We start from the raw sequence: 12,560 nt of genomic DNA, 5'->3' as shown, positions 1-12,560 counted from the left end.
GATTCATTTCCTCCTCTTTATTCTTATAGAAGAAAGTGAACAATAGATTGTATTATTCTGTGTCCTTTTTAGATTTTCTTTTTAAAGATAAATGCATGTGGGAAAAATTTGACCCACAATAAACTGTATCAAAAGGGAAATTCAAATTTTCGTGTTTGCAGCTGTTCCAATTGTACAGAGAAAACTGCTGCTACCAGATTGGATAAAGACTTTCTGATAACTTTTGATGTATTTACATCATCTTTTTAAAATGGGAACACTATTTATTCACAAATAGTGAACACAAATTTGTTCAAAAGAATGAAATCCAAGATTTAAAAAGCCAAGTATCTGAAAATACGACAAATTTTCACAATAGGTAGAGAAATGTCTGTAACTTCGACATATTTAATCATAAGCTAGCAGTCAATTTGAGGAGGGACAGAAAAGGGAATTCAAGGACCATTTGAACACAAATGTCCATACTATTTGCTAATCAATAATATTTCTTAGCAATATATCATGGATATATTTCCATCTCAGTGTATATTACACTACTTTATTCTTTTAAAAGCCTGTATTGTGGCCCATTTTATATATGTAGTGTATTTAACCTATATCCTATTAATCAACTTAGAGATTATTTCCTTATTTTGGTTCATGAAAATGTTATTTTTATACCTCAGTATACTTGTAATTAAATTGCTATAAGGAAAACTCTTCAAATGCAGATTTTGTTTTCAATCTACCAAAAACAGTTAAGAACTGTTTCATGTATATAGTATCATGAGGCCTGAGGGTAAATTAATATTTTTGTTTGTAATTTAATATAAAATCTGGGTTGAGGCATAAAAGTTAGGAGCTTCTATATTAATTGTAAACATCTTGATCACTCTTCTATAGCTGACTGAAATTAAGGTTCATGAAACAAAGAACTCATTAACTACTTACATTTATGGATGAATTTGACAAGATATGTGAAACGCAGAATTTAGATCACCCCTCAAAACCAAACTTTAAAAGTTTTATTGTTCCCAAAACCAAATGTATTCTCAAAAATTTATCAGAAAATGTTATCAGTGATCCACTAAATGTTAAACAAAAAAAAATGTAATTTGAAATAGATAATTTCAGTTATCAGGGAAAATAATACATCTGAAGCAATTCTAGTTACATTTTGTTTCACGTGTATCCCAGAAGAGATTGACAGTGTAAATTTAAGCTGAAATTAGTGGTACATGTTCAGTTCAGTCACTCAGTCATGTCCGACCCTTTGCGACCCCATGAATTGCAGCATGCCAGGCCTCTCTGTCCATCACCAACTCCCGGAGTCTATCCAAACCCATGTCCATGGAGTCGGTGATGCCATCCAACCATCTCATCCTCTGTCGTCCCCTTCTCCTCCCGCCCCCAATCCTACCCAGCATTAGGGTCTTTTCCGATGAGTCAACCTTTCGCATGAGGTGCCCAAAGTATTCGAGTTTCAGCTGCAACATCACACCTTCCAATGAACACCCAGGATTGATCTCTTTTAGGATGGATTGATTGGATCTCCTTGCAGTCCAAGGGACTCTCAAGAGTCTTCTCCAACACCACAGTTCTAAAGCATCAATTCTGCGGCGCTTAGCTTTCTTCACCGTCCAACTCCCACATCCATATATGACCACTGGAAAAACCATAGCCTTGACTAGATGGACTTTTGTTGGCAAAGTAATGTCTCTGCTTTTAAATATGCTACCTAGGTTGGCCATAACCTTCCTTCCAAGGAGTAAGTGTCTTTTAATTTCATGGCTGCAAGCACCATCTGCAGTGATTCTGGAGCCCCCCAAAATGAAGTCTCACACTGTTTCCACTGTTTCCCCATCTATTTCCCATGAAGTAATGGGACCAAATGCCATGATCTTAGTTTTCTGAATGTTAAGTTGAATGCCAACTTTTTCACTCTTTCACTTTCATCAAGAGGCACTTTAGTTCTTCTTCACTTTCTGCCATAAGGGTGGTGTCATCTGCATATCTGAGGTTATTGATATTTCTCCTGGCAATCTTTATTCCAGCTTGTGCTTCTTCCAGCCCAGCATTTCTCATGATGTACTCTGCATATCTCATGATGTACTCTGCATATAAGTTAAATAAGCAGGGTGACAATATACAGCCTTGACGTATTCCTTTTCCTATTTAGAACCAGTCTGTTGTTCCATGTCCAGTTCTAACTGTTGCTTCCTGACTTGCATACAGGTTTCTCAAGAGACAGATCAGATGGTCTGGTATTCCCATCTCTTTCAGAATTTTCCACAATTTATTGTGATCCACACAGTCAAAGGCTTTGGCATATTCAATAAAGCAGAAATAGATGTTTTTCTGGAAGTCTCTTGCTTTTTCTATGATCCAGTGGATGTTGGCAATTTGATCTCTGGTTCCTCCGCCTTTTCTAAAACCAGCTTGAACATCTGGAAGTTCACGGTTCATGTATTACTGAAGCCTGGTTTGGAGAATTTTGAACATTTCTTTACTAGCGTGTGAGATAAGTGTAATTGTGCGGTAGTTCGAGCATTCTTTGGCATTGCCTTTGTTTGGAATTGGAATGAAAATTGACCTTTTCCAGTTCTGTGGCCACTGCTGAGTTTTCCAAATTTGCTGGCATATTGAGTGCAGCACTTTCACAGCATCATCTTTGAGGATTTGAAATAGCTCAACTGGAATTCCATCACCTCCACTAGCTTTGTTCGTAGTGATGCTTTCTAAGGCCCACTGGACTTCACATTCCAGGATGTCTGGTTCTAGGTGAGTGATCACATCATCGTGATTATCTGGGTCATGATGATCTTTTTTGTACAGTTCTGTGTATTCTTGCCACCTCTTGTTAATATCTTCTGCTTCTGTTAGGTCCATACAATATCTGTCCTTTATCGAGCCCATCTTTGCATGAAATGTTCCCTTGGTATCTTTAATTTTCTTGGAGAGGTCTCTAGTCTTTCCCATTCTGTTGTTTTCCTCTATTTCTTTGCATTGATTGCTGAGGAAGGCTTTCTTATCTCTCCTTGCTATTCTTTGGAACTCTGCATTCAGATGGGAATATCTTTCCTTTTCTCCTTTGCTTTTCACTTCTCTTCTTTTCACAGCTATTTGTAAGGCCTCCTCAGACAGCCATTTTGCTTTTTTGCATTTCTTTTCCATGGGGATGGCCTTGATCCCTGCCTCCTGTGCAATGTCATGAACCTCCGTCCATAGTTCATCTATTGTAAAAATTTGTCCTATTTTCAGATACTCAGTTTATAAATCTTGGATTTCATTTTTTCTGTATACTTTTGGTCTTAGATCACCACTGTGGATCCACAAAGAAGAAGCTTCACCCTTCTTTTACCTGACAGTCTTGTAGATGTCTGACGACAGCTCTCATCTGCACCCTAAGGTTTCTCTTAAGGGTCACCGTCTTGCCAGTGGAAGATTTTCTGAACCCATAAAATCAATTACACTCTCCAGAGTCCTCTGATATAATACAATCCACATTTCCACATAATCCAAGTCTACTTGCCAGAGTCTCTGGGCATTTATTCCATCAATCAACTAATATTTACTGAGAGCCTCCCACATGTCAAGTATGACATTCTCACTCACTAGAATTTCCCTCTCCGTTCGAACAGTACAATAGCTGAGGCCAGAGGATGAGGGAGATGGGGTAACTGGGAAGTGATGGATGCATGTGAGAGATATTTAGTAGGCAAATGGTGAGAATCCCAAAAAGAACCAACACCAATTTTTAGAATAAAAATTTTGTATATGTATGTTTAAAAGTTATGCAGCAGTTTAATTTTATTTTCTATCATTTTAAAGTGATTAGAGACTTGAACATTGATAACAGAATGTACAAAAATGTTAAACAGCATTTCAGAAAAGCATTCTCAAAAAGCAATAAATGAAATGTTTCAGAACGTTTTGTCCCCTAATTTGGGCATGTCATAAAATACATTTGCTAATCTAGATCTTCTAATTCAGCGCTTCATTCTGCTGAGGAGTCTTAGTTGAAGAATGGAAGAAAAGGAGCAAGGAATTTAGAAGTGGATGATAAATCCTTATATTTTTAAAAAAATATAATTTTGAAACATATGAAATTAGAGAAACAGTCAAATTTTAAAATTTTACATAGAATCTTTTTTTCTTTGAAATAACTATGAGTTATAAAAGTAGAGTAGAAAAGTATTTCTTCCTTTCATGAGCTGGTGAGGATTCCTTGATTGTAAAAATAATAAATTTGAAGCTTAAAATTAAAGAATTTCAAACAGTATTGTTAACCACGCCCTGACTCAAATCCTGGAGTTCACTAAAACAGAAGTTGCCGATTTCAAATGCAGGTCTGAGTTTTTAAAGATTGGCCACTTAGCACCATCTTCCGGCTGTATAATAATTTTTGCTTTCTCCCTCGCTACAAACTTGTCATTGTGTAAAATGTATGATTGTGGCGCCACCTGCTGGACTTTCTTTTTCTAAACATGAACACATTCTGAAGAGTGCACTCAGAAATTTGGTGCTTATACTAGCCCAGTATGACTTCTAGCCACTCCAGAAAAAAATAATAATATTTGCAAAGTAGCTAGACCTTCTGATTCTAAAAATTATTCTGAGTTATTCAGCATACTATTTTAATATTATAAAGATGTATTCTAATGATTGATTCTATGGAGAAAGAAGCTTTATGTTCCTTTGGTAAGCCATTCTCTATTTCCTCTTTCGCTGTCCCTGTGCAAACTTCAGCCACATAAGAAATTATCCCCAAATAGTCTTAAAGAAAAGTAAAATAATACTTGAGCATGCTTTATACTATTTCTTGAATCTTACAACTCTAAGAAATAAATCATTAGCCCCATCTTACGGACTGGAGAAGAGTGAGGTGGTTTTTTCATTGCTACTTAATGGGATTTAAGTAAATGTGGATTGTATTATATAAATATAATTGTTAATATCTTGCAAAAAGTTTTCTAATCTCCATAAGTATGTTTCTTTGTCAGAACTTCATAGTTCTTAGTAGAGCTTACTTTATTTCCTTTGTTAATGATCCACAGACTGAATGCCACACTTCCTGTTTGTCACCCTGTGCTTCTTTCTATGTGGGTATCTCTAAAACCAACCGTGACACTCACATTTCACTCATTATATCTGGATACAAAAGTCTAAGGAAAGAGATAATAATTTGCCACTGTTCTAAAGTGTTGATTAGATTCAGCCTAAAAATAAGAATGCTAAAACTTCTGAGCTAAAGAACAGATGCTCCATTAATTTATTAATATTAATCGTATTTAATGTGTTTTAAGCTTAACCTGTGAGTTGTTTAATAGTGTATTTTAAATGTTCTTTTCCTTGGTCCTATATGTAAACTAGTTAGACTCCTCCTCAAAGGCTGGCAGTGAGGACTCCCTCTTAGGTAGTGGGACAAATCATAGTGGGACAATGCCTTCTGTGAAACACTGATTCAACTCTTAATATTCTTGTGATTGCATAAAAATTCAGAAGAACACTATGTATTTATTTCTGTGATGTTAAATACACAATGCATTTTTGGCAGGCTAATTAAATAAGAGTTTAAGACAAGATGGAATCAGACCTCTTAAAATAACTATTTTTCTTACCTAACAAATAGATCTGTGTTCTATTTGGATAAATTCTCAGTCTCCAGTTCTGTATTATGTATTTTTATTTGTGCTCTCAAAATATCAATTTGGGGTAGAAAACTGTGTAATAGTGAAGTAGAAGTGAAGTCACTCAGTTGTGTCTGACTCTTTGCAACCCTGTGGACTATAGACTACCAGGCTCCTCCGTCCAAAGGATTCTCCAGGCAAGAATACTGGAGTGGGTTGTCATTTCCTTCTCCAAATAGTGTCAACTTAAAAAACTACACAGTGTGAGAGTTTTGAGTTGAGTTTTATTGGGTGCTAACTGAGGAGGGCAGCCCAGGAGGCAGCCCCTCACATAGCTCTGAGAAACTGCTCCAAAGAGGCAAGGGAAAAGCTCAGTATGGATGTGACTTTTGTAAAGGGGGTTGGTGGGGGCGGGGAGGGTAGATGCAATCGAGTACTTTTTTTTTTTTTTGGCAGAAAGTTTCTGCTAGTCACAAGAGACAGTCATCCTCATGAAGGATTTTAGTGTTTTTCTAGACATAAGGAAATGGCAACCTACTCCAGTGTTCTTGCCTGGAGAATCTCAGGGACGGGGGAGCCTGGTGAGCTGCCGTCTCTGGGGTCGCACAGAGTCGGACACAACTGATGCAACTTAGCAGCAGCAGCAGATATAAGGAGATATAAGAATTGGGCTCATAAAACCAGCTCCTGAAAGTATTTATCTAAAGACCAGTCCTGCCAGTTTTCTCCTGAGCACAGAGCACCTCATTTCTGCTCTCCCCACCCAACTCCTTTCAGGGGGTGCTGCAGGTCAGCAGCTATAGCAACATATGATTCAACCCTTGTGAAAAAGATGGCAAGTGCCAATTTGTACTTGACAATAGTCAGAACTAGAGAAATCATGAAGAAAAAGATTTGTAATCCTCATGAATAGGAATACAATTGTTTGTTCATAACACAGGATGACAGTGTTAGCATTGCTATCTTTCTCATCCCAGCTTCCTTAGGATTTAAGATGTTAAGACTTTCAAGTACTTAAGCAGAGCTCTTTCCATCTGTAAAACTTAATTGTTAATTTTGTTCTAAAATTAAATTATTTGTGCTTTTTTCCCAATAAATAAGTCAACTGAAAATTAAACACACAACGTAAGAGCTGAAAATTGAGTTTTCTTCAGGGTCTCATCGAGGGCTATAGCCTGAGAGACAGCAACAGAAGTTTTTCTCTCAGTCTGTGAAGAACACCCCTGATGGGGAGATAATCATTTAAGTTATGCTATGAACCTTGATCTGGCTTCCCAGGTGGCTCAGTGGTAAAGAATCCACCTGCCAATGCAGGAGATACAGTTTCAATCCCTGGGTCAGGAAGATTCCCTAGAGAAGAAAATGGCAACCCACTCCAGCATTCTTGCCTGGGAAATCCCATGGACAGAGGAGCCGGTGGGCTATAGTCCATGGGGTTGCAAAGAGTCAGACATGACTGAGAGACTAACACTGCAGTCCAGGGGTTAAGATGAGTCAGACAGGGTTGAGCGACTGAGTATGCATACACGTGAAAGTTGATCACATCAGCATGACAAGTCTTTTTCTGTGTGGTGTATGTTGTTGATGCTCTAAAGATCCAGAATACTCTTATGTGCAAAGATCTGCTTTTTAGGATGAAGCCAAAAGAAAGGGTCATATAACGTAGACTTCCATAAATCAGAAAATAAATGAGTAACCCAGAAGAGCAGGTCCCTACATGTTTCTCTAGGCTGACTATATGCAATGAAAGGCAGATTTTTGAGAGATGAGAAAATGTTAATCAAACAAGGAGGCCATAGCTGGATGAGTCTCTAATGCCACTGAAGCCCATGTAAGCAACCCAAAATCTAAGCTTGTAAATACCTCAGGGTTACAAAATCAAGAGGCTAAGGACAAACACTCTCAAACAGCCAACTAGGCTTTAAACTGTAGACAGTCAAATAACCTTTGTTTGCTTCTGCACTTTCTCTGTGTAAGCCTAGCCCCTTAGCTCCTATCAGCCAGGGATCCTTAAACATTTCCGATTTGGCATTGCCCCATTAAAATTAATTATTGCTTTAATAAGCTCATAAAAACTTCAATATGCCTCAGTTTACCATTTAACAGCATGATCCTTTGAAGTGTGTGTGTGTATGTGTGCGCACATGTGCACGTCCCTGATGATTTAATAATAAAGACTGGGTTATTTCTGGTAAGGAATTATGTTTGCAGTTCTTGACAATCATTTTGAATAGTAATATACAATTGATAAAATGTTAAACATTTCCGCTAAGAAAGAAAGAGGGACACCCCTGGAGATCCAGTGGTTAAGACTCCGGAGATCCAATGCAGAGGGCAGAAGCTCGATTCTCACTCTGGGAACTAAGATCCACATGCCACATGGCATGGCCGAAAAACTAAAGGAAAGAAAGAGACCGTTTAGGAGGACAAATATCCCCATCAGCTTTTTAAAAAAAAATCAGTTTAACCATTTAAACGTTTAGAGAGGTGGCTGTAATAGCTGAATGTCTACTTGTAGTGGTGGTAGTGGTTTAGTTCCTCAGTCATGTCATGTTCTTGTGACCCCATGGACTATAGCCTGCCAGGCTGCTTTTGCTTAACATTAATTTTCTTATACATCCTTGTTTAAAACCACACTACATAAAAAATATATTAGTTAGAAATATTGCTAATTCCCATACCCACAGTTCATTAAACTGTTTTATTCACATGCATTTTCTTCTTCACATGCATTTTCAACATCACTGTCTTAACTGTCACAAGAGCCTTTTTTTGAGCAATTTTCAATAACTTTCACTTTTACTTTCATCTCAGTGCCTCAAAATACCGCAATTTAAAAAACCTAGTTTGATGCTATTACGAGTACTGCAAATTTATCCAAAGCCTAGATACTCTTTCATATAACATTACAATAGCTGTTTTTTTTATTTTCATTTGTTCTTCATATGTGTGTTAAAAATCTCCAAAATATAGCCATTTATTCTGTTTTTAAAGTGATTTTTTAAAAAAGCTTTGTTAACAAGACTTTCAGAACTTCAAAATTTGAAGTTGTACTTCAAGACTTCAAGAGATAATCACTAAATCTCTGTGTTTTTACTGATTTGGCTAGGTGACCTCAGTAAGTATCTAAAGCTGGAATTCATTAAGGCCAATTTCAAGCTAATGCATTTTCCTAAAAAACTTTGTTTTTCAAAATAAAGTTAGTGAGAAGGAGCTCTGAAATAGTCTTCATAAGCATTCTGACATAAAGTAACTCATTCTTTCTGACTGTACTTTGGGACGGGTGTGAGAGGTGCAGAGACTGAATCGCAGATCAAGTGCTTAATTTACGAGAAAGTATGACTAGATGGAAGCAGGGTTCATGGCATATCTCCTCCCAAAAGCTCTAGAACCTGGAGGGTTAAGTGGAGAAAGAAGGAGAGAGACAAACTGTGACAAAAGGAGCAGTCACCACTGGTTTGGGGTCTTCCAGCTGATTTACTTCCCCCTTTCTAACCTCAATGTGCAATTCTATCTCTCCTCATTTAGTGAAAAAGTGAAAGTCGCTCAGTCGTGTCCAACTCTTTGCGATCCCATGGACTGTATATCCGTGGAATTCTCCAGGCCAGAATACTGGTGTGGGTAGCCTTTCCCTTCTCCAGGGGATCTTCTCAACCCAGGGATCGAACCCAGGTCTCCTCTGCTACAGGAAGATTCTTTACCAGCTGAGCCACAAGGGAAGCCCAAGAATACTGGAGTGGGTGGCCTATCCCTTCTCCATCAGATCTTCCCGACCCTGGAATGGAACTGGGGTCTCCTGCATTGCAGACGGATTCTTTATCAGCTGAGCTATCAGGGAAGCCCTTCATTTAACCTCACCTTTTAAAATCACCAGATTCCACCCATAGCTTTCTTATCACACAAGCTAATGTAAAGGTGACTCCTCAGAAGGTCCCTCTCTGCCTATAGTGCGTATCTTGTAGATTCTGACTTCTCTCTTCTCTCTCCTCTGTTCACTCATTACCTACACATTAATATAAAAGTAAATAAGGAGAAGGTGCCTGCCAGCCTCTGATTTCTGATGCCTTGTGAAATTTCTCTAGTCCAAGCCCTTTACCTCCTCTCCTGCAGGTGCTTGTTTCGCCTTGTTTTTTCATCACCAGCTGGCAGCTCACTAACTCTGCCAGCTCATCCCTGTGCCCAGGCTCGGTCAGAGAGACCTGTCTTATCTTTTGGTCCAGAAGGAATTCAGAGACCAGAAATAGTGACATATGATTTATGTCATACCAAAAGGGATATGTGATTAAGAGTGCCATAAAGAAATTGCCAAAGACAATTTCTCACAGTTAGTAAGGACAAAAAGTGTCACTTGCTCCTTCCAGCATTCTAACTGCAGTAACTGATTAATTGCTTCCCTTGCAAGGGCCCAGTGACCTGGAGACTCAATAGGTGTGACCCTAGCTCTGCACCACAGAGGTGAGGAGCCCCAGCTCTAGATGGTGGAAAGGACAAGCAAGCCGTTGTGCGACAAAGGAGAAGGAAGTAAAATCAACCCTTACCCAGAGCCAGGTTAACATATATGGTAGCCCTAAGGATGAAGATATATGATGCCCATCCTACACGTAATTTGAAATCAAAAGGTAAAATTTTATCTGTGGTAGGCTAAAAATTGTTTTCAAAGATATGCCCATGTACTAATCCTTGGAAACTTTCCAGAAACTTTAGAATCCTGGGAAAGTGAAGTGAAAGTCTTATTGCTCAGCTGTGTCTGACTCTTCAATCCCATGGACTGTAGCCCTCCAGGCTCCTCTGTCCCTGGAATTTCCCACACAAGAGTACTGGAGTGGGTTGCCATTCCCTTCTCCAGGGGATCTTCCCCACCCAGGGATTGAATCTGGGTCTCCTGCACTGCAGGCAGATCCCTTACCGTCTGAGCCACCAAGGGAGCACAAGAATACTGGAGTGGGTAGCCATTCCCTTCTTGGGGGGTATCTTCGTGACCCAGCGATTGAACCTGAGTCTCCTGCACTGCAGGCAGATTCTTTCCCTTCTGAGCCACCTGGGGGGATTGGAACTTAATGAGCAATGCTTTGTTTGGAAAAGGGGTCTTTGCAGATGTGATTAAATTAAGAATTTTGAGATGAGATTATCCTGGGTTATCTAGGTGGGCTCCAGATGCCATCACAAGCATCCTCTAAGAGGCAAAGATCAGCCAAGCATAGAAGATAAGGATGAGTGAAGATGAGCACAAAGGCCAGGATGATGTGCCTTCAAGCCAATGAGTGCCGGCAGCCACTGGAAGCCAGAAAAGCCAAGGGACAGTCTACCCTGGAGCCCCTTGAGAGAGAAAAGCCCTACTGACACCCTGATTTCAGACTTCTGACCTCTAGAATAAACTTCTGTTGCTCTAAGCTACCAAGTCTGTGGTAATTTTTTCAGCAGCCATAGAAAATTAATACAATAAACTATGAAATCAGTAAAAAACAGTCCAACAAAAATGCTGGGGTTTTTTTTTCCTCCCTAGTTTAACTCCTTTTCTTGATCTATTTATGCAATATTAACTCTAGAGTTTGATCTAAGTCAGTTTCTAAATCAGGGAGAAGTTTACTGAACAAGCTTCAATATGGACTCGTAGCATAAAGCACGTTCAGATTCCAATAATATATGTAAAAAAAAATTCATGATATTGATGCCAAAGAGATGAATATAATCAGAACTAGCTAGTATTTGAGTGAATATATAACTGAATAAATTCTACCAAAAGGTACTGGTGAATACTTGCTGATAAAATTTCAGTGCAGCTTTCTGTGCTGAGATGTAGAGCATCCTTCTCGGCCCTGTGCCATGCAAGGTTTTTATTAAAATTTGGATGATGATATAACACAGTGACCAAGTGAGACGATGACACGGAGGAGCTGTACTGTAGAGAACAAAAGGATTCTGGACAGGATGAAATGATAGGTTGAATTTAAACAGATATAACTTAATATGGACATATTTAAAGTCTCTAGTTTCACAATTTCACTACACAGGTACAGAGAAGGAAAAATCTACTATAAACTTCACTCATAAAATAATAATAAAAATGATAGTAAATGCTACTATGTCCCAGATATTTGATGATAGATAGATGATTGATAGATAGATATTTCTCCCACTTTGTAGAGTAGGCTCAAGACAACCTACACAATTTGCAGGTCTTAGGGCTTCCCTGGTGGCTCAGTGGTAAAGAATCCACCTGCAGTAAAGGAGAAGCAGTTTTGATCCCTGGATCGGAAAGATCCCCTGGAGAAGGAAATGGCAACCCACTGCAGTACTCTAGCCTGAGAAATCCTATGAACAGAGGAGTCTATAGTCCTTGGGGTTGCAAAAGAGTCAAACACGACCAAGTGACTTAACAACAACAGCAAAGTGCCAAATGAAAATGCAGAGCCACTTGCTTAAAAATTAAGAATTATAAGACAGCAAGAACAGAACATCAATCTTTCTAAGCACTGAGTCCCAGTGTGTGACTACACAGATTGTACACCATGGAGTCGCCCCTACACTAGTAGTATTTTACATGGAACTCATTCATACAGGAATCTGGCTTGTTTGGTACTAGAACTCCAGCATGAAGCATAGACACTGGAACAGAAGAATCATTCAGTGGATATAAATATATGTAGAATGGAAGAAGGGTCAAAAAGAAAGAGCGATGAATCTGTCAACATCTGATTTACTAAATAGACAAATAGCATTTTATCCCAGAATGGTAACAGACTTTAATTGCAAGAAAAATTTCCAGGGTTTAAAGAATCTTAGGATCTAAAAAAGTTTTGTTTCCTTAAAGTTATTTTTAAAAATAAAGTCTTAGGGAAATTTTAATATATATGAATTAGTCAAAATCCTCCTATGTACTTTGGAAAATAGTCTCAAATTGAAAAATAGTTATATTGAAATCAAAGTAAATAATAAAGTTTCTTAATGCCT

The sequence above is a fragment of the Giraffa tippelskirchi genome, chromosome 10, assembly GCF_054371585.1.
Source record: "Giraffa tippelskirchi isolate mGirTip1 chromosome 10, T2T-mGirTip1v1.2.pri, whole genome shotgun sequence".
Classification (NCBI taxonomy): Eukaryota; Metazoa; Chordata; class Mammalia; order Artiodactyla; family Giraffidae; genus Giraffa; species Giraffa tippelskirchi.
The sequence above is the reverse complement of the archived record's forward strand: the minus strand, read 5'-3'. Positions refer to the sequence as shown.